The sequence below is a fragment of the Cupressus sempervirens genome, chromosome 7 (genome assembly GCF_028749045.1).
Source record: "Cupressus sempervirens isolate cs-2001-9-10 chromosome 7, ASM2874904v1, whole genome shotgun sequence".
NCBI classification, from domain to species: Eukaryota; Viridiplantae; Streptophyta; class Pinopsida; order Cupressales; family Cupressaceae; genus Cupressus; species Cupressus sempervirens.
In genome coordinates this window covers 146,233,752-146,257,211 of record NC_143124.1, presented here as the reverse complement: position 1 = coordinate 146,257,211, position 23,460 = coordinate 146,233,752, and the positions used below count along the sequence as shown (strand labels likewise).

Genomic DNA, 23,460 nt, shown 5'->3' with positions numbered 1-23,460 from the left:
TGTGATCTCTATTTATTTAACTTTTGGTTTTTAAAATTAATTTAGATTTTAGTTTTTAAACTATTTTAATTTATTTTTATATTTTTTTTAAAAAATTTATTTTTAAGTTTTTACAATTTATTTAGTGAATAGAATATTTGTTAGAGGCATTGCTATTTTTTTTGTTTTTGTATTTCTCTTATTAATTTTTCATAATAGAATTTTGATAAGATTTTTTAAATAATTATTATTTTCATATTTGATGAATTGAATTTAAATAAATAATATTTATTAATCTATTTAAAATATTTTTAGTAAATATTATATTATTTAAATTTGAAATTATTACTAATCTATTTTGTTCACGTAAGATTATATTTTAAAATTTAATTTTATTATCAAGCACTTATCGGCTTATCATTGCAAGTACAAAAGCATGCAACTATTAATTTATGTTTATTTGATTATGCATGCCATAACTATGCACAACTTAAGTTTTAGTTATTCCATTCGTGTTGAATCAAACAATAAATATGTTGAACATTTATGTAGCATTTCCTTCATGAATTGATTTATTTATGAATTTATTGATTAATGAAATGTTAAAGGGATTGATGATTCTGAAGTCAGTTGTATTAAAATCCCAATTGGTGATGGATATCGTTGGCTCTTTATTTGATTGAATAACTTGCACACATAATGGTTTATGTTCATGAAAAACCTATGGATAATCGGCTTCAACATCAATAGGGATTATTCTTATGAGATACATGCAATTATTTTTCTTTCTTGTATCAAAGTGATTCTACAAGTTTCTTCTATTCAATGTTCAAGATTACATATAAGTTTATATGCACCCATTGTTGATATTGATTTCTTTGATAGTTAAATGGGAAATCGATGGTTAAACCGATCCATCGAGATTCGACTTGGAAGGATAGTGATTATGCAAGCACATACAATGGTATCCCAAGTTTGGTTATGATATTATCAGGTTGATTAATATTGGTCCAGAATGAAAACTGATTTGAAGTCTCTATTTTATATGCTTTAAATGTTGCTTTGTTATTTTGAGGAAATTGGTTTCATATCAGTTTAATTGTAAATGGTGTCGAGTTTTGGAATGTGCTTTCAAACATTTCGATTTTCATTTAATAGTTAAGAATGAAGAATCAATTATTTAATTCAACCTCTCCTTGTTATATTATAGGGCTAAATATATAACATATTTGAGGATATTGACTATTACACTCCAAATTACTCTCTCGAGTTGCCAACAAAATGACTGAACATTGGAAGTGATTGTGATGAAAGTTTGTGCAATCTCGCTACAAGATTATATTTGGATAGTCATTATATTTGAATAATCAATAGTTTATATATGACCATGGATGTTAAACAGATTTAGATTTGAATTTTGTCTCACCCTACTTGCTTTACATTCCTTACTCTATTATTAATAATGCATCTCTCTAATCTTGAGGAACGAAATGGATTTTTAAATTTTTTTTAAAATTAAGTCCTCTGGTTATTTGAAAATCATACAATTTGAGAATTTTATTAAACACATATAATTGCATCTATATTGATTTTGTTTAGCAAATGACTTCATTATAATTTAATTTTCATACGAAGGGAAAGAGCAAATAAATGCCAATACAATAAAAATTTCAAATATTTTATTTTACAAGCCTCGAGCTGTTAATAAGATATTTCAGAAAAAAACTAAAATGTGACAATGCCAATATTGGCAGAGCTTTGGAAGTGATCCCGATGAAAGTTATGCAACTAGCTACAAGATTATATTTGGATAATCAATAGTTTATATTTGATCCTATTTAAGGTTTACCCTACTTCACTTTCCCTTACTCTATTGCTAATAAAGCATCTCTGTGTCAATCTTGAGGAAGTGAAAGCAATTTTTTAAATTTTTTTTAGCAAACATACAATTTGAATTTTTTATTAGAAACATATAATAAGGGAAATATGTGAAGTGTAGGTAGCCCATAAGATGTCATAGATTAATGTGTGTGTGTGTGTGTGTGTGTGAGAGAGAGAGAGAGAGAGAGAGAGAGAGAGAGAGAGAGTGTGCGTGTGTGTGTGTGTGTGAGAGAGAGAGAGAGAGAGAGAGAGAGAGAGAGAGAGAGAGTACTAAACCAAATTGAACTCTAACCATAAGATAATGTTATATGAAATTTAATCTTAGGCAGAAGCCCAAAAAAATGTATCTCAAACCCCAGTCCTATCTATAAAAAATTCTACCAATAATACTAAACAAAGAAAAATGCAAGCATGAAATTAAATCAAACCATAATGTGGAAAAAAGTTAAATATCACACTTAATCTCTATCAACATAAAAAAATAAATTGACATTGAAATTTTTACAACATAACCACCACCTCATCACCACATTATATGATGAATCTTTTCTTAAAACCAATTTGAATATTTAATATGAAATAAATTATTCGATATCAAGATTTATAATTATTTAAAGCCTTCCAAAAATAATGGAAAACCTAATCTTCAACTAAATCATTGCAAATATCAAACAAACTTGAAGTATCATTTGAATATAAAATCATAGTAGCATAGAAAATTAAACTATAAATGTAAATTGGTTCAAACACAAAACATAAAGTAAATTGAAAGTATAATGTTTTGATGTATAAAGTCATATTTGAATTTCTTTGTGAAATAATTTGACCAGTTATACATTGTCCCACATTAAATGTTACTATTAAATTAAACTGGCTTAAAATCATAGCCCTAAAGTAAAATTAAGTCTATCCTTTAGTATTTGTCGTAGGCTCATATTATTGTAATCAGTTCAACATATCTAGTGATTAATTTTTTACATCTCAACAATTAGATCTAATTATTTTTCCTTTTAATTTTAAGTTTTGAATTTTGGATTGTTTATATACGAATTTTTTAGCATCTAAATTTCTTTAAAATATTTTACGTGAACTTGATTGACTCTTATATTTGGGGTCTTATAAGAGCTATTTTTTTTGGAAGCACTACCAAAATTTTAGCATTCACTTAAAAAATTAAAATTAACATTGTATGGAAATAAATAGTTTTGGGTTTGTAAATATTAATTTTATCACCAGTCACTCTAATATTTGATTATATTAAATTTTAAATATAGTGTTTGTGAAAAAGGGTATAATAATAAATAAAAAGGTAAAATTATAATATAAATAATTATATCTTTCTTAAAATACTTTGTTATTAGACTAAAATCTAGTACAATTTTATGATTATCTAGGGCCAAAATCTCTACATCTTAATACTATTTATTTTATAAATGTTTAGTTATCTATAGTCAAAAAAATATTAATGTATTAATATACCAATATACTAAAATACAATTCATTAGTTATAATAGTATCATTGCATTTATGTGAAATTTGGATTTTTTATATTAAATTTTTATCTAAAATATATATCAAATATTAATCGATTAGTAATAAAATTATATTTAATATTATCAATTTTTTACTTCATTATTCTAATTAATTAAAACTAATATAATCTATGACAAATACAAGCCACTACGTGGCACTTGTTCATAATTGATTATCATGCTCAACAAAAACTTAAATCTAACGATAAATTCAAATATACCATAAAATTATCATAGTGCCATATTAAACCATAATCATCGTACTATGAATATTAAATTGAATTGAATTCTAACCTTTAGCCAAATTCATTGTGAAACCAAATTGAACTATACATCTAACATGTAACCAAAATAAACCCTTATTCATTTTAAATTATGCTTAACCAAATGAAACTAAAAGAATGGCCTCAATAACCAACATATTTATAACCCTATTATTAAACTAGATCAATTACTATTGAGCACTTACATAGATTTGAGTTGTTATGGCAAATAAGATCAAACCCTATTAATGGGTAACCCTAAAAAAAAAAGTAAACCTTGTGGTTATTTTAAATATTACTCATAACATAAAGCCAATTAGATCCTAAATGCAATGCTTGATAAAAATTATGCAATAACCCTATGACTATGTAATTAGCTAAACGAAACCTAAATTCTATTTGAAGCTAAATGTCAATGATAGACCATATTTATCCCTACATCTAATTTGTATTCCATACTTAACTATATTAATTGAATTGTAGTCTTATACCAAATAAAAGTAAAAACCTTAGTTAAATCAAACATTAAATGTACCCATTATATAATTTTCACACAAAGTAAAATCATCATTGGAATTAAAACATTTAGAAAACCTGGCACAAAGTGAACCCTATTAGTGAATAAATGCCCACCAAAATTGACTCCTAATAACCTTAAACCTAATAAAACACTGAACAAGAATGAACCAAAAACCTAACGCTAAATTAAATTGAACCCTAGCCTTAACACTAAATGAAATCAAATTATAATCATAAACTAAATTTATTGTGACCTTAAAATAAATTCAAATCATATTACTAAACATAACTGAATGATAAGTTTTCTACTAAACTAAATTGAATGATAATACAAAACCAAAATGAAAGATAACCCTAACCCTAATTGAATACAAAATCATATTGAGTCCCAACCCATACATTCAGTTAGGTTAAATTTTTTAATCTAAAACCTAATTTTGATTCTATATTAATCTTATAAAAATCCAATTCTATATATAATCCTAACCTTAACACAAAATTAAAATGAACTAAAAACCTAAAATTTAATTGAAGTACAAGCCTAATGTTAAAGAAAAAACCATATTTTAACCTAACCATATAAACCAAACTAAAAAGAAAAACTAAGTAAACCTTGCCCCTAAACCAAATAGAACCTTAATCCTACTCAAAACTGTTGACCATTTTAATACTGAACGAAACAACCCCAACCCCAACTCTATATTAAATTAGACCTATTTTTCAAATTAAAAAATAATTGTCTTACACAAAATTAAATATAGAATTAAAATTTTCTACAAATCTATATTATAAAATTAATGTACTAATATAATAATATATAATAAATATTAAAATTTTATTCATACAACATCCCCTCCCAATGCTACTAGCTATAAATCTTAAAGATATCTATCAAGACTTTAACTTACTATATATATATATATATATATATATATATATATATATATATATATATATATATATATAATTAATTGTATAAATTTTACTAATATAAATTTATATAATTAATATTGGTAAAATTTATACAATTAATTTTTTTATTATTATTAATCATTGATTGTTTAAAATAGAATAATAAATTTTTCAAAAATAAGGACAATAATTAATTTGTTAAACTAACACGAACTTCTACTTTCTATTTCGGCATTACTATTTATAAGCAGTTCCTAATTCCGAAACATTCAGAACTTGAGACAATAGCAACTTCCGTGAGCTGAATGTCTGACTTAAAGAGGATAAACACTATTGATATAATTAAAAAAAAAAAAATCTTTAATATAATTAAAAATATAAATCAGGTGTTACATATTCTTTACGATAACAACGGCCACTTAAACACGCGCAGCACGTTTGTAGCCGTTGAACATACCCAGTGGGACCGTAGGAGGACGATATTTAGGTATTTTGTATCTTTTGCAATTAAAAATCTATAAAAATTCCAATGCATGACTAGACTCACACTACGACACGACTGACAGCTGTCTTCTGTTTGTCTTCGTGTGGTCACCGGGAGTTATATTTTAATTGTGGACATTAGATTTTAACATTTATTTATTTATTTATAGTAGATTTTCATATTTTTTAAATTTATAGTTCATATTTAGTTGAAAACGATCACGTGTATAGGTATTATAGCTTCTGCGGGAATGAAGTGGCATTTCTATGTTTTCTTGATACTGAACGTTTCTGCACTACCTAATTATGACAAATATAATCAGCTGGAAAAGAAATAATTCCGAGCCTATGAGGCTTTAGATCCTTCACTTTATAAAGTGACGGAGGCAAGGAGATTCGATCGTTAGACCTGGAACGGCTCTAACACTTCCCCTGGACATCTATAAAGCAGTATATTATATTGACCTCAGAGTGCGTACTTGTACTCGTTATTCTATTTACGCACTCCTAATTCTGTTCGTTTTAAATGTTCTCTCGCCGTGGCCAACATATAAGGAGAAACGGCCTTCAATGGCATTTAATACTTTTCGCCATGTTTTCGCAGGCAAGGAATGCTGACAACATGCAAATAGATGACGAATTAGAGCATGCACAGTTGTTACTTCGGGGCTGAATGATTTTTTAGAGGTTTGCAATTTCTCTGTTTGTATACTTTACGGAACCGAACTTTTGCTCGGGATCGGATCGAAAATATTGCCGCAAGGTAGCAGAGGCCCAATTTTATTGATTTGTACGATCATTTTCGGCGAAGGTACGAGATTTCTTTAGACTAAATTCGTTGACCTCGTTCTTGTCTGTTGTTTGTTTAATGGATGCTTGAATTTAAATTTTTTTCGGAATTCACTTGTTATTGTTGTAGAGTTTGATGCATTTTTGTGGTTCAAAGATCCATGCGTAATTGTAATTCAAATTTTCTTGTGGTGTAAGAGTGTTTGAAGCTTGACCTCGGCCTAGTTTGTTGCCTCCTTCGGAAATTTGGTGACAGATTCTTACAGACATTAATGCCAAGCTCAAACTCAATATCAGTTGCCAAATGTTTCTGCTGAACTTTGGTTGATGTTCATCCAACTTTACAATTATTTAAAATTCAACCTTATTCAATCTAAAAATGCTTTGTCGTCCTATTTTTCACATACTTTTCCCTGGAATTCCAGCGTTAGTGCACTACTTAACTCCTTTAGGTCAATGAAGCTGTGGTTAATCTGCCATGTCCCTCATCTAGTTTGGAAACAAATGTACTCATGGGGGGTGGAATCAAATAAAAACAGGACAGCTGTAACAGTAGATATAAATATTAATCTTTCGTTTTACTTGCTTGTGGGCAATACCTTCTCAGTTCGTAAAGGGTATATTTAATACCAGTAAGAATTAGGAGTGGTAGCTTAAAAGAGGTTCCAACGACTCAGTCAATAGGGCAAATGCTCAAGTACACATGGCAGCACATGTGGCCCACATCAGATGGCGTGCGTGGGAGTTTTCGTTAGGATTCCTTTTGTAAAGGAAATTATGAACAAAGTAGCACCAACTAGTTAGGACTGTAAGGTCAAATCATCTCTCCAAATTGTAGAAATTGACAAGAGCTTGTTGTAATTTGTTTTCTGGATTCGATTGTGTGAACAATTTTTTACGTCAACATTTCAGATCACACTCCGTGATCCATCATCAGGATGCATGCAAAAGAAGAGACGGAGAATGGAGAGGATGCATGACAAGAGCTTCCCAATACTGTAATCATCTTACACAAATTCTAAACCATTTTCTTTTCTTTGGCAATGTTTAGTAGGGAGATATTTTGCGAGACAGTTTGTATGAAAGTGTTTTAAGGGTGTTTCTCATTTACTCAACTGCGGAGGATCATTCAATGTAGGATCGTTCAATGTGTATGGGAAAGCATGCTAACCATAGTATTTCAACATTCCAATGCTCAAACCCTAATTCAACAAAAAAAACTACAACCCAACAAATACATGTTCATTGCATGACTGTAAACGAAAGGCATGATTGATGCAAACTGCTGTAAATTGTTTATTACAGAAAAACAGAGTTTACAAGTGTATTTCTAATCTCTTTTGGCAGCCAATGCCATATTCTGGACGTAGTGAATGCAGATTGTCCTAGAATTGAAACTCAGACAACCCTACACCCTGCTAAATCAGTTTACAATTCATGTTACACCAGGCATCACAGTTCTTACACCCCTTTCACAGCCTGAAATGGTGCTTGTCTGGTATCAGGTCCCAGAAGACTGAATGCAGCTAGCAATCTTGGAGTTTCTCAGACAGATAATGTTCCTTTTGGAATATTAACGCCCAACTTGTAATTCAACTTCAATCACCTAAATCACTAAAAAACTTATAGCGCCTGGTAAGATGTGTCATCTTTGTTATCATATTCAACTTCTCGAATAGGCCAAACTAAGAATACAGCCCCTCCTCTTAATCAGTCTAAAAATAATATTTTATCATTTGCTTGCAGACCTCTATTAAATTGTTCAATCTTCAACCATTTAGCACCTGCGTGAAACCTTTTTGATTCAATCTGCAAATTGGCTAGGGTAGATGTTTCACCACTGAAACCAATTCCTCATGGTTTTCCTCCTAGGGTTTGCTCTCACGAAAGCATTCAATTTGTCAAAATAGAAAATAAAATCCAACAGATATAAATGAACTCTCAAATCACGTTCTATAATTTTCCGTAGAACTTTCCCAAAGGTTCTTTAATTTCAAACTTAAAATATGTCATTAAAGCACTTTTATCAAGCGGCTTAGTATTATTTTCTTTTGGAATCATTTATGTCACTTTATCAAATAATTTAAAATAAAAAAATCCAAATTTATTTTCTGGACATTAGCCTACAGTAGGCTTATGGTCTCCGATAAATGACTCATTTGGAAGAAGGGGACAGTGCAATTGCTAAGACTAGGTTTTGGACCTAGGTACTGATACAAGAACCGTATATCCAGCTACAGAGAGAGCTAGCTGAAAAAGATTGTACGACCAGCTATAGAAAGAGCTCTTAAACTAATCCCATATGCTATGAAAACTTATTGAATCCAGTTAGAAGGTCATAAAAATGTACTTATGGGCCTATATCAGGGTTTAGTTACTACTTTTTTTTCTCTATTGATATTCAATGAAAAAGGAACTGCATCGTCAAAGTATTCATCAGTGATGCCCTCTATCACAGATCATATAGTCCAGAGCGTATAAGTTAATTACAGAGCGAGCACAGTTTAAAAATTAAAAGTATTGCAGTTAATACCCTCTATCACAGATCATATAGTCCAGAGCGTATAAGTTAATTACAGAGCGAGCACAGTTTAAAAATTAAAAGTATTGCACTTAACTCATCAGACAGAAGGAACCACTTTAACAAAAGTAACCCTGCCATTCATCGTCTGAATCATCTTCCACAATGAAATAATCTGGATTGAACCCAGCACTAGGAGTAGCTGAGCTGCTTGGATCACTATGGTTTGATCAACTGCTGGGTTCACTGCTTGGAATGTTCAACATTTCAGAGGAAACTGGTTGAAAGGGAGCATCAACACAATCAGTGCAAGGAATGGTGTTCAGAGAAGGCCCTCTGTCTTTCTGCTTCCACTTGCTGTCATTCTTCAGCTGCTGAATAAACTCTGCTAGTGTAAGATCAAAGTCATCCTTTGCAATCATAGAAGTATATCTGTGTGCCAGTTCTTTCTTGCTGTACTCTATCTTCCCATCTCTAAGGACCATTAAACCCATTGTCATTCCTAGTTTTCCAAATGAGCCAATGTACAAGAGCAGAGAAAATAGACCCAAAACATATTAGAAAATTTGCTGTTTTCAATAATACAAGAAGAAACAATATGAGAAATTTCAAAGTTACTGTTCAAGGTGAGACCAAAGAAAACATGGTTAACAGATTCATAGTTCCTGCACACAGAGCAAATATTTGGCTCTCCTCCTGGTTTCTTGAATGGAAGTTTTTGAAGTAAAAGTTGCCATAAGAAACAAGACACATTAGATTCAATTGGTCTATGGCACAGATTAACAAAGAATTTTTCCCCAAGTGGCTGAATCTAAGTTTAGGTTCTATTTAAGATTAAGATGGTCAAAAATATCAGTCGTGGTTAAGGAGGTAAAAAATGTACTTGGATTTGATATGTTGCAAATGAGAGGTATCAGGCCATTTCAGGGTTGCAGAGCAGGCCTCAGGTTCAACAGGATTTAGGAAAGCCAAAGCTATGGAAAGCATCCTTTACCAATGATTAAGTTCTCCACTGAGTAGCAGGGATATTAAACTTAGAAGCCAACTCATCCCAGCTCAATAGCTCACTATTCAAGATAAGTTACCAAAAACATTTTATGCCATTAGCTGCTCTTTTCTTAGCAGAACAACCTTGTAGATGAGCTAACGGTTTATCAGAATGAGATAGATTCTGCCATATAGACCTTTTCCCACAAATGTTACCATTGTCCTCAATCAAGTTACCACCTTCAACCAGATACTTAACATAGTTCCAACTCTTCCATATGGCTATTATGGCTTTAAATATATTAGAACCAGCTACCCTGATCTCCCTTTTAAACAATAAAAAGTCATTCAATTCTAGCCCTGACCAAGACTTAGCATGAGTGGGAACTGCCCTCAAAATATTGTTCCTAACAAGAACTTTCCAGGGTTCTCCACCTTGAGTGGTTTTAGCAATCCATTTGGCACTCAGGGCCACAACATGAATCTTCAAGTTCTTAAGGCCTAGCCCCCCTATTTCTCTTCCTCTAGTATACCAGTCCCAACAAACAACATGATTCCTTATATGGCCTTTTCCATCCGACCATAGAAAGTCCCTAATAATCTTTTGTAGAAATTCAAATTGTCCCTAATTGAATAGCCATGTAGAGGAGTAGACAGAATAAGAGGATAACACTTTCTGACAGATCTGAAACCTTCCAGCAAGAGACAAGTACCTATTGTTCCAATTGTTAAGCTTTTACTCAATTTTAATCTTAACCCAATCCCATATATCTCTAAGATTGGGGTCATCTGCAAAATGGATACCCAAGTACCTCACAACTTGACTGGGGCCTCTCCAAGCAATGGAGTACTTGTCACACCAAGAAGGAGCAGATTCATCCCATCCGAGGATGATAATTTAGAGTTTAGTGCACAGGCCACATGTGCATTGCAGTGGTTGTATTTGCATGCTTGATGAAGGGGCACATGCTACTTAGGCAAAATGTGCATAGCTGAGAAAGCTAACATTGAGTGTACATTGTAAATGGTCTCTTTGTTTGCGCTCTTATCCACCTCTTGTCTAGAACCAATGATCCCAATTGTGCTGCTCTGCAATTATTCAAGTTGCAATTGAAGTTGTTTCATAGGGTTCTACTTGAATTGATTGCCATATTGTCTGGTCTTATCTATTTTGAAAGAGTTGACTTTTTATTGGTGTGTTTACATTTTTATTCAGTCAATGATGACATCTTTGATTGTAGGTGCCAGATATACTAGATGTGAGTATGATGGACGGTTGCTTATTAGAGAGTCAAGGAGAGGCAACGTGTAAGGATTTCTGTAATAACCCCAACCGGTCCTAATTTCAACTCTAGTGGTTTGACATTTTGTCAAACACTTATCATGCAAGCTCTAATACCACTGTAAAGAACCTCAATGGGTTCTACTTTCAATTCTAGTGGTTTGACATTTTGTCAAACACTTATCATACAAGCTCTGATACCACCGTAAGGATCCCTGCTGGCTCAATCTTAAACTACGCTGAATAATGGCTTCTTTTTTTGTTTTGAGTTTTTGAAAATTGCAATTCTTTGTTTTTTCCAAATATATAGAAATGCTCATAAACTAAACACAAAATCTAAACTAATTAGAAGCGCTAGCACAATTATTTCAATTGCAATTATTACAATGCAAAAACATATAAGCAATAACTTAGTTTATCAAAGAACCTGGTTTACAAATGGGTGCTAGAAGTATTTGGGTAGAAAATCCTTTTTGGAGCTACTGAAATTCCATTCCAATATTCCTGTGTGAATGCCTTCGAGATGTGAATTCAAATTGCTGCCAGTAGATGATGAAACGTAGCTTGTGAATGGTAAATGCTGCTGGTAATTCAGACGCCACTCATCCATAGGAAAAGACCAGCCAATAACAGTGATTTCAGCCTCTATAAATTCCTCTAAATGGCATCCAAATTTGAAGAAGCATTGCAGCAGATTCAACGCAATGAAATTCATTCCAAACCCTCTCCAAAATGCAGTCAGATAATTAATTGAATGGTATACAGCAACACCATTCAATCCTCAGATAAATCTCAAACCAATACTCAGTAGATAGAGCCCATTTCACGTGGTGTTACATAGATTCAAAGTGCTGAAATGGTTAAGAATTCACAATTCTCCAATAATTTTGAAACCCTTGTTTCAATCTCTTCTCCAAACACAAAGTTATCAAAATAACATAAGCAATAGAATGAATTCCTTACTCAGAAGCATTGCTTCTATAATAAGTAAAGATGAATTCTTCAAGACACCAAAAGCAAGTAGCTTCTTTCACATACTTTTCATTAAAGAGCTTTCATGAATACACTTTTTAATTAGAAGCTTTCATTTAATAATTTTGAATTAATGATAAGCAGCTCCCAACTTAAAAGCTTCATGAAGACACTTTTCACTTTAAAAAGCTTTTTCAACACACCTTTCACTTAAAAGCATTGCTTTTAAGACAGATTATATTCCATGTGAAATAATGATTTGTAATATCCCCATTTTTATCAGGTTCCTGTAGTTGGCTTGGTTAGTTCACCATCATGACCCTCGTGAGCTAACAGTGGGATTTGAGGGTCTTAGTTGTGGGGTTATAGGCTTTCCAGTAGCTTATAGTGTGTTTTGGCTTTGTTTGAGGGACTTACTATTTATAGTAAGTCATACTATTGGTTTCAACGAGCTCAATTGAGTTAGAGGAGTTGAGTGTGTTACAAGCTAGGGTTGCCGTTGCACCAAAAGATCAACCTTATTAATGCCCGATACAACCACCAGACTTATAGAAAGAACACAGGAGACAATTAAGCCATGTCATGTATCCTGAAAGGGAACAGTGGTGGTTAGTCCAACAATGCCCCCTTTAGTACTACTTGAGGAGATTCAAACTTGTGACCAAGCTCTGATACCACTTGTGACAAGCGAGGATTGTTGTCTTAGTTACTAGATTTGCGTGTCGGACACTGAATCCAGATTTGGGTTTGATCTGGGTTTGGATCTGCGATCCTGGCTGTGGATCCATCACAGGCAGTGATAGATCCACAGGTAGGATCGAGGATCCACCACGGATCCGTGCGAATCCGCGTGAAAGGGAGCATAAAAAAGGTAAAAAAGTGGGTTGAATGAAAATTTTTAATATATATTTTTGGTCCAAACCCTAAAAACGACCCTTGAAGTCATTATGCAAGTTAACTTACGCTCACATTTGCTCTCTATTTCGCTCTCTCATAGTTGCTAGTTTGAAGTAAAGTGCTTGGATTCAAAGGAGATCAGTCGTGGAGCTCCAAATACCTTGCGAGAAGTGTTTAAGGTATGCATTTCAACCATATTCTTGAGTTCTTTCATAGATTATTGATTTATTTCTAGTTTTCCAAATTTTCAAGTTTTTGTGTAAGTGTGAAGCATGGTTTTCTTTCTTTTTTTTTCTAGAGTGCAAGAATAGAACAATGAGTAGTAAACGCTCAGTGGGTGGGGTTGGATCACCAAGCTTCAAAATTGATAAGGGGTCTCCTTTATGGAGACACACAACAAGAGTCACACAATGTATTGGAGGTGGGGCATACATATGGAAATGTAATTATTGCAATGTACAACACAGAAGCTCCTATTTCTGAGTGAAACTACATTTTTTTGGGCCTTGCGGGTGAAGGAATTAACATGTGTCAGGGTAGTGGGGAAGATAAGAAGGGATTACCAGTTGCACAAATAACAATGTTAGTGAAAGAGCAAGAAGATGATGATAGAGCAATTCCAAAAGAGCAAATACACCAGCACCACCATCCAATCAAACAAGCACAAGAACACATCCTTTTTTGCCTATGCCAACTACAAATGATGAAGATGTAGACTCATCTCCACTCACCTGCAAGAGAGGCCCACTAGATAGGGCATTCCAAAATGAAATAAGAGAGATTGCTGATCACAAAATTGGAAGTTGTTTAATTGCAAATGGTGTTTCATTTAATTTTGTAAGATCACCTTATTTTAAGGAGATGGTGCAAGCAATACATGAAGCACCCTGTGGTTACAGACCACCTGGTTATGGGAAGTTGCGCACTACCATATTACATGATGAGAGGAAATCTGTAGAGGATTCTTGGGTTCAATCGGGTGTGTCTATTATTTTGGATGGGTGGTAAGATTGTAGAAACCGTCCATTGATCAATGTTATTGCTGTATGCCCTAAGGGGGTAATGTTCTTGAAGGCAGTTGATTGTAAAGGGCAAGTGAAAGATTCAAAATTTATTTCATGCATTCTCATTGATGCCATAGAGTCAGTGGGTCCTGATAATGTTGTCCAAGTGGTCATGGACAATGCAAAAGTTAGCATGGCTACAGGGATAATTGTAGAGTCCAGATATGATCTTATCTTTTGGAGACCATGCACCATCCACTCTCAATTTGATGATGAAATCAATTGGCACCGAAATAGATTGGGTGAAAAAGATATATGAGGAAGCTGAAGAGATTCAAATGTTTGTAACAAATCACCTCATGTCACAAGCAATTTTTAAGAATTTCTTGGACTTGGAATTATCGAAGGTAGATTTGTATATTTAATATTCAATTATATATTATTGGATTTCATGATTTTTTTTGTTGTTGTTTACATTAACATGTTTTAATTTTTAAATGTAATACTAACAAGAGTTTAACATGTTCTTAGGTTGCTAAAACTCGCTTTGCCTCTCACACAATCATTTTGAGATGACTTGTGAAGGTAAAGGAAGCATTGAAACATATGGTTATCAGCCCCCAATGGGGTGTTTGGAAGAATTCCAATACAACAAGGGCTTTAAATGTGAGAAGAATGATGCTAGATGAGGATTGGTGGGGTCTTTTGACCTATGTGTTGGAAGTCACCGATTCAATAATGGCAATGCTTCGCTTTGTAAACAATGATGAGCCATGCCTTGGGGATATTTATGATTCCATGGACACTATGTTGGGAAAAATTAAAATGGTAAGTTCTACGCTCTTTTACAACAATTGTTTATTTGAGAGATATCTAGATTCTAAAGTTTAAATTGACATAATCACTAATTATAATTATTATTCATATCTCATATCCTAGGTCATACCGAGGAGAGAGAATGATCCCCAGGACACCCTTTACAACAAGGTGGAAACAATTATTCATCATCAATGGATCAAGATGACCACACCTTTGCACCTCCTTGCATATGCTCTCTCCTCGAGGTACTGTAGTGCTTATCAAATGCTTGTGCTTATGTTATCTAATGCCTGTGCTATTGATATTTGATAGTGTTCAATTGTCTTTTGTTATCCCCAGGTACTATAGTGTAGATGTACTTTGCCTTCCAGGTAGAGTGCCACCATTTAGAGATGTACAGGTTGCAAATTGGTATAAGAGAGCACTAACTAAAATATTCCAAGATCCAGGGATTGGGACAATTGTGAAGAGTGAATTTGCTGCCTTCATCTTAGGCGAGAATTTTCACCCTATTGCTATAGCAGAGCAAAGTAGGATGGATGCCATCAAATGGTGGTACCTTCATGGGCAAGCCTTCATGTACCTCTAATCTCTTGCCATAAAGGTCCTATCCCAAGTATGTTTGTAAAATTTAGCACCTAAAGTTAATTTCTTAAGCTTAAGGTTAACATTCTCAATTCCTTGAATTTATCTTGATTGTTGTATTGATAGTTTTTAATTTCTCTTTAGTTTGCCATCTCTTTTGCCGTTGAGCGGAATTGGAGTACTTACTCCTTTATCCACTTAGTCAAACGCAACCGGTTGGCTCTAAAAAAAGAAAAAGACCTTGTGTTCATTCACAACAATTTGCACTAGTTGGCACGGAAGGATCTAATGTACAAGAATGGGCCCAAGAAGCTTTGGAATGTAGCACCCGAGACTTTTGATTTAGATATGACCATTTGGAATCTTGCTAGATCCACTTTGATTGATGTGGACGATGAGGAGGATTATGAGTTCACAATCCCCTCTACTACTAGTGGTTTGGGTTCCTCTATTGATATGGATGCAACACTTACAGCTCATCACTACCCCTCTGATGAGGATTTTCTTGAAAATTCATTTGACGATTAAATCCATAGTTGGAAAACTCGGACTCGGCAACAACTCGCCAAGCCCCCCAAAAGTTTAATCGGGAAAAACTCGACAATTTAAAAAAAACTCGAGAAAACTCGGGAACCTAAAAAACCCGCTGAAATTTTATTAAAAATACATTTTTTTTGCAAAATTTAATGAGAAGATGTATCTGATAAGTTAATTAAAGAGAACACATAAGAAACAAGAAAAGTTTAGATATATATAAATGCATAGTGGGTACAAAATCACATTCTCATGCGGAATGCTGATGGCAAGAAGCAAAATAGTAAATAGTTTCAATTTGTCAAACTAAAAGTAAATACTAAATACATTAATACAATCACATCTTCCACTTTCCAACTGCACTAGCAGGAAAGCAAGGGAGTCTAGTCCTTGAAGAAGTGCCTCGCACTGAGATTGGATGTGAGCTACATGATTGTGAAGTCTGTGGTTGCGCCTCCTCGCTTGACATCCCTACTGACTGGCTCAATGTCTTGGAAGAGGATGTATCTCCTATATGTGGCACTGGTAATCCCTCCTTTGAGCTTGAATCATCATCGTCCTCATCCTCAATTTCATCTATTATGAAATGAAAATCTATTCTAGCACCCCCTTCCATGGCCTGCCTCTCCAAATCAGCAATCTCATCTGCTGAAAACAATGGGCCTAGCTCTTGTGCTGTCCAATCAGAATAAGGATCCATCTCTTCTAGATCAAGTGGACCGGGTAGTGCTTAACTCTATGCTATTTTTATGCCCAACTTGAGATTATAATGCACATAAACAAGGTCATTAAGCCATCTTTGAGTCATTCTGTTTCTTTTCTTTATGTGGATGGACTCAAATAAGCTCCAATTGTGCTCACAATGGGATGCGCTACAAGGTTGGCATAAGACTTTGAGAGCAAAATTCTTTAGATTGGGGGTATTGCCACCCCAACTTGCCCACCAACCATTTGCAAAACAAAATATAATAATTTATAAAGCAATGAGAAAAGATAATAAAAAAACACAACTTATCAATTTGCAAAAGTTTTAAAGTTTGACACTTTACCTGGTGCTTGAGTAGCTCTTGCTCTCTTTGCTAGCATAAAAGAGAACAAATTACCCCTCAATTCCACATAGACTTGTTGTTTGGTCACAACAAGGGCTCTCTCCGCTTCTTTGGACATCATTCTCTCAATGCATTTAGAGAGAACTTCCATGACCTCTCCATTAAGATCTGAGTAGGAATCATCAGCCCTAAAACAAATAGAAAATGATATAAAGTCTTATTACACAATCTTAAAAAGTAAAGTAAAATGAAGTCTTAGTAAAATCTCAAGGACAATCATAGTACCTGAAATTGGGGTTGAGGAAGTGGCCTGCTGCATGAATGGGTTGGTGGAGCATATTGTTCCACCTCTTATCAATTATTTCCCAAATGGGGTCAAATCCAAGTCTATTGGCATGATAGTAGTTTCTAACAGCCTCTTTGGTCTTATCCATGGCCTCATAAAGACCTCCCATTGGGGATTGTTGCTCATCACATATGTGCAAGACTCTAACTAGGGGCATAGACATCTACAAATGTCTATGCCACATCTACATTTGGAATTTGAAAAATACAAATTAGTTAATAACATAGTAAGTTATGAATTAATAATGAAACTTGAATCAACTAAAAATATAATGTTTTCATTCTTAAAGTTATTTCCACAATCTCCATAGCCTTTGCAAAAAAACTATCATCAAAGACTATCCGTGCCATAGCCTCTCTTTCAGGCTTCTTTGAGTAAGGTGAAGCAACCCAATCAACACACACAAACATTTGTTTCAGAGCCAATATGTGGTCGAGAACATTTGCAACGTCGAGAACACCTTTGCAAACCTTGTCATAGCGGGTCTCACCAAATCTTTATCTTTAGTGGTCTTTCTCATCAAACTGAGAAACCATGGGTGATTATAGATATATTTAGTGACTCGCCCAACATCTTCCACAACTAGACTCACCCAATCAAGTTTTTCTATGTCCTCCAAAAAAAGGTCAAGGACATGTGTTGCACAAGGTGACCAAAAAAGTGTGGGATGCCTCTTTTGGAGGATTCTAACTAAAAGATTAGTAAAAAATCAATAATTAATTACAAACTTTCCATATTTACATCATATCTAAATTGAATAATATCATAGCATTACATTCATGATTCATATTGAACATAAAAAATTAAATTTACCTTCTACTGCATTATTTGTGATGATTTGCACCACATTCTCTACTTCCACCTCCATGACAACATTCTTCAACATTAAAGTCAATGTGAGTGCAATTTTCACTTTGTTGGAGGCGTCAACAGATTTCCAAAACACCACATCATCTTTGCCAACAACCAAGAAATTAATAATGGTTCTTCTTCTTCTATCTGTCCACTGATCAGATAAAATGGTGCAGCCATATTTCTTTCACCCTTTCTTTTGGTCTTCTATCAATACTCTTGCTCTATCAACTGCATTCTCAAGCAACCTACAAAATTTAGGTGTAATAAAGTGTTAGTAAAAAATATGAAATAACAATTAAGCTTTAAAATATAACAATGAACTAAAGCGAATCACAATTATTTACAATTACTAAATAGTAAAATACTAACCTTCCACTCAAATCCTTGCGAGAAGGCGGCTTGTACCCATTACTCGATATTGAAATTCACCAAATTCAACCAATAGGGACTATCTATTACGAAGTAATTGGTAAATACTTGCTTGATATTAACAGAGACCGAAAGGTCAATATATACAAAAGAATGAGACGATGTTTCCTTAAGAAATGATCGTAAAGAATAGAAACATTCTATTCTAGAGAAAGCAAAAAAACAAAAGCAAACTAAGCTTAAGATATTTACAATAGATAACCATTAACTAATAATAGACGACTTATCTATTATTGTAATACCCTCCCTTAATGGGTAATCTATCTAACACACCAAGCTGTCTTCTGAATTTGACAAACTTATTAGGACCAAGAGGCTTGGTGAGAATGTCTACAGTGTGATTTGTGGTAGGAACATACTGCAAATCTATAGTCCTATCTTCAATCAGCTATTGTATGTAATGACAGTGAACATCCACATGCTTGGTTTGTTCATGGAAGATTTTATTCCGTGCTAACTTGATAATGCCTTCGTTATCAACAAACAGAGTAGTTGGTCCTGCTAGTGACATTTGCATATCCCCAAGCATCCGATGAAGCCAAACAGCTTCACATCCTACCTTAACAGTCCCTCTGTATTCAGCCTCTGTAGCAGAGAGAGAAACTGCCTGCTGCTTCTTGCTGGTTCATGTGACTGCACCAGATCCCAAACTGAACACATCTAGATGTTGACTTTTTATCATCAATAGAGCCTGCCCAATCTGAATCTGTGAATCCACTGAGTTTAGGATTAGAACTTCGAGAGTACAAAAGTCCATAATTTGAAGTGCCCTTCACATAACGAAGCACACGCTTTGCTGCCATCCAATGATCAGCCTTAGGAGCTATCATAAAGCATGAAATGTAGTTGATATCAGGTCTAGTAGTAGAGAGGTAGATGAGATTGCCTACTAGTTGCCTGTATGTAGTATCATCAACGGAAGGAGAATCAGACTTTGCTGATAACTTGAGAACCTTTTTGCATAGGTGTAGATGCAGGTTTGCAATCTTGCATTCAGATTTTGTCTAACATGGCCTTGACATATTTGGACTGAGAGATGAATATACCAGAAAATTGTTGCCAAACTTCAACACCTAAGCAATAATGCATGAGCCCAAGGTCAGTCATATCAAAAGACTGACATAAACTCTGTTTGATTCCCTGAATCAAAGATGCCGAACTGCCAATGATGATTAAATCATCCAGATAGATAACCAGAAGGATGATGTCACTGTCAGTAGTCTTGATGTACAGATTTGAGTTTGAAGAACTCTTCTTGAAGCCGTGATCATTGAAGTACTTATCAAGCTTGATGTACCACGCCCTAGGGGCCTGCTTCAAGCCATAGAGAGCTTTTACCAATCTGAGAACCAGATGGTCTTTACCAGCAACCTTGAAACTAGGAGGCTGCATCATGTAAACCTCTTCATGGAGATCACCATTTAGGAAAGCACTCTTGACGTCCATCGGATGGACCTTCCAGCCAAACCGTGCTGCCATGGTTAGGACCAATCTGATGGTGCTCATCTTTGTAGTAAGAGCAAAGGTCTCCTCATAATCAATGCCTTGACGTTGAGAAAAGCCCTTTGCCACTAAACGAGCTTTGTACTTGTCCAAAGTACCATCTGATTTGTATTTGATTTTGTAGACCCATTTGCAGCCAATGGGTTTCTTCCTTGGTGGAAGATCAGAAAGGACCCAGGTGCTGTTCTTCAGCAAGCTTTGGTGTTCAGATGTCATGGCTTGTTCCCACTCTGGAATTCCTTTACCCTCGGAATATGTTTGAGGTTCAAACCAAAGTAACGAGAATCGGAATCGGCAAGGCCAAATTGAATCGTGAATCGGCCATGAATCGCCCATGAATTGGCGATGAATCGGCAAATTTGAAAAAACCCTTTAAATTTAGAGATTTTAACAATTTAAAACTTATTTCATGCACCCTTTATTGAATATAACTTAAACACACTATAACATCATCAAATAGAAGTTAAAACTTAACATACATAAACATGGAAGTTTGGAACATAAAATCCATCACATACGTAACTATGTTATGTAAGATGTAAATTGTAGGCTAGCTGAAGTAAATAGAAATCAAATGATCATAATGATTCAAATCATAGAATGTATGTAAGATGAAGATCCATAAGATATCAAATCATAATGTATGTAAGAATCTAAGATGAAGATCCATGAAAGTTTGAAAGGTATGTCTATCAATGATTCAATATCAATATTTGTAAACAAAATATAAAAACAAGGCTCCAACTCAAGCCTCATAGTCATCATCATCCTCAACATCATCCTCAAGCTCGGCTGCAACCTCAGCCTCAGCCTCTGAGTATCCAGTCTACCTACTAAAAAGGCGTCTAATGTAGGTCCTAGAGGACCACCGAGCCATATCCCCCGCATGTAAGATGGGATCACGAACAACGTCGCTAGGGCCTGTGTTTGTGCGTGTGCATGTGCGTCTACCAGTTCCTAAATGTGCTCTAGCTGCCTTAGCCTCTATATCCACTTGGTCAACTCAGGCACGGTCTTCCTCAGCGAAGATTGGATCCACAACCTTTGTGAGCCACTCTGATTCTGGATCAATCTCCTCTAGAATGATCGGAGAGGAGTCAGTGCCCAAAATCTGTCTGATCCGAAGACGAAGATTGTAACGAACAAAGACAAGATCATTCAATCTCTGCACTATCAACCTATTTCTCCTCTTCGAGTGGATGTGCTCGAACATGGACCAACTACGCTCACATCTAGAAGCGCTGCTTGACTGACTCAGAATACGGATGACAATTTTTTGAAGTTTTGGGGTTGTGGCCCCAAACATTTGCCACCATCTATCTGAAATAAGAGAAAATAAAAACAATTAGTCTCATTTACAAATTACAACCCTAAAATTACATAATCAACAATTAAAATTTAAAATGCACAACTTATAACTATAAGTCTATAAGTCATAAACTTTAAGTTTAGAATCTAGATTCATGAACATTGAATATATTATTTAATTTTTACCTAACTGTGTTGTTGCTCGAGCATCTATGGCCATCCTGCCAGAGAAAAGTGGCCCTTCTTTATTATTGAACTTGTCGAGCCCAATAATTGCAGCAGCGCTTTCCTCATCACTACTCAATTTTTAGATGACTGTATATAAGCCAGTGAGAACCTCCTCATCCGTCTTGAAGTCAGGATGGAAACGAAATGCCGGATTCAAAAAGTAAGTTGCTGCATGGATGGGTCTGTGGAGCTGATTCTGCCATCTCCTATCAATGATATCCCAAATAGGGGCATACTTCTCCTACACTCCTGCATACTAGGCTCTAATGGCCTCCTTGGCCCTATCCATGCCCTCATATATGTAGCTCATAGAGGGCTTCTCTCCATCAGCAGTTCGTAGGAGATACAAGGGGCTTAGTGACTTACATATAAAGTAAAACAAAAATTTGAGTCAAAACTCAAATATAAAATAATATAACTTAAAGTAAAACTAAATCATTAAACAATTAGCATAGTAAACTGTAAAGTACTAAATGTTAAATTGCAATAAATTTACCTTAAGGATTTTTCTAGCAGGTTTCCAAAAACCATCATCATCAAATATGCAATCCACTACATCTACCCCTACAGTGGTCATAGCATAGGAAGATGAAATCCACTCCCGCCTAACAAACATGCTCCTCAAATCGTCCCTTGATGTCAACAAGGACTGGAGGGTGATGAAATTCGAGGCAAACCTTGTGATGCTTGGACAAGCTAACTCCTTGCCTTCTGTTTACTTCCTCATTGTGCTAAGGACAAATGAATGATTATAAATAAACTTGCATATATTTTTTTCCCTTTCCACACATGACTTAACCCACTCAAGTTTGCCAATTTCCTCCAACATGAGGTCAATGCAGTGTGCCGCACAAGGGGACCAAAATATAACAATTTTAAGTTAATTAGAAATTCAAATTTCAAACATGTTAAAACTTAGGAAACTTAGAATTAGAAAAAGTTTAACATTCAAATAAATTTATTTTCAAAACTTGAAAAGTTAAAAGTTTACTTACAGCAACATAACTTGCTGCATTATCCGTCACCACTTGCACCACATGTTGTTCCCCCACCTCTGCTATGACTTCCTTGATAACCTCACATAAGAATGTGGCGTTTTTTACGAGCGAAAGCATTAATGGATTTGAGGAACATGGTATATCCTACAAGTAACAAAACAACGAATTATAGTGTTAAATGGATCATCAAAAAAATTAGCAATCAACAAATCAAAATTTGAAATAGTCAATCACGATTCAAAATTATGTATGTAGGAAAGTAGAATGATCAATCACCTCCATAGGATACAAAAAAATTGAGGAGTGTTCTTCCCCTCCTATCTGTCCAACCATCAGTCATGACGGTGCAACCTTTTTCGATCCAGTCCTTTCGGTTCTCCTCAAGCTCAACCCTCATATCCTCTACCATTTCATCCAAGAGATATCCACTCAACTCAGCATCAGTTGGGGCTTTAAACCCCGGACCACAAATAGCAACATCATCTATCATGTTCTGCCAATAAGGAGCCCTGCCACAAATAGATAATGATATTGATTAGAAATTTAGATGTCAAAAACTCAAATCATAAAACAAGTATATATAATTAAAGTTTTACTTTTACTTTTAATTTTATTTTTAAAGAAAACAAAGAAAAAAGAATCAATTACCTGGCTGCAATAAATGGAATGTTGCAAAAGTACCAAAATTTGCAAATCTCTTTTTTGACAGCATCATGAATCTCTTTGTTCAAACCCATGCCCTCAAGTGTGGGTTGGGAGCCAGGAGTAGTGCGGGGCACAAAGTA

General features: G+C 34.4%; 1 protein-coding gene across 3 annotated transcripts in view; it reads left to right on the top strand.

The window, feature by feature from the left end:
• The first annotated feature begins 5,762 nt into the window (after nucleotides 1-5,762).
• Nucleotides 5,763-23,460, top strand: part of LOC149545943 (magnesium/proton exchanger-like) — a 145,015-nt gene continuing 127,317 nt past the window's right edge. The window contains exons 1-2 of one of the 3 annotated variants that reach the window (XM_089790889.1): nucleotides 5,763-6,040; nucleotides 6,174-6,380. The gene's annotated coding sequence lies outside the window, so the exon portion shown is untranslated. Of the gene's footprint in view, nucleotides 6,381-23,460 lie in introns of all 3 variants that reach the window. The other 2 variants (XM_089790891.1, XM_089790888.1) reach the window with 2 other exon arrangements.